Source organism: Sinocyclocheilus grahami, unplaced genomic scaffold (assembly GCF_001515645.1).
Source record: "Sinocyclocheilus grahami isolate Dianchi unplaced genomic scaffold, SAMN03320097.WGS_v1.1 scaffold76.1, whole genome shotgun sequence".
Lineage (NCBI taxonomy): Eukaryota > Metazoa > Chordata > Actinopteri > Cypriniformes > Cyprinidae > Sinocyclocheilus > Sinocyclocheilus grahami.
The window spans coordinates 2,545,838-2,546,339 of NW_015505255.1; the positions used below are offsets into that span (position 1 = coordinate 2,545,838).

The window sequence follows — 502 nt, forward strand, 5'->3', positions numbered from 1 at the left end:
CCGTGCTGGTCGCTGAGGAAATACTTCAACTTCGCACTGTCGATCACCGGATCGGCTTTCACCGTCAACGAAGCGGAGTCCAGCCCGGGGTCGTCACATGTGGTTGGTAAGGGACATAACATTTCCGTCACACGCTTGAGGAATTCGGCCAATCACAACGCACTGGATAGCTGGCCAATCATAGCACACCTCGCTTTTTCAGAACGATGAGCTTTGTAAAAATCGATGTGTTTCAGAAAGGCGGGGCATAGAGGAGAAACAATAATGTACAGTATGTGGAAAATAATGTGTTTTTTGAACCTTAAACCGCATATTTCATTACACCAAATACACCAAATAATGTTCTTTTTAGCAGCATCATATGACCCCTTTAACATTTCTGGTAGCGGAAAATACATGTGTGAATTTTATTTAGCTTGTTGCACTGTTTTCAGTGTGCAATGGAAATAATTAACCTGCTAGCCCAGAAACATCTCCAATAGTTGAAATAAAAAAATCTCTT

The 502-nt window shown here is 42.0% G+C and overlaps 1 protein-coding gene across 1 annotated transcript in view; it reads left to right on the forward strand.

Annotated features, from left to right (window-relative positions):
* LOC107586029 (myotubularin-related protein 10-like) overlaps positions 1–502 on the forward strand; it is a 30,535-nt gene that overhangs the window by 12,459 nt on the left and 17,574 nt on the right. The gene's annotated exons all lie outside the window — the stretch shown is intronic.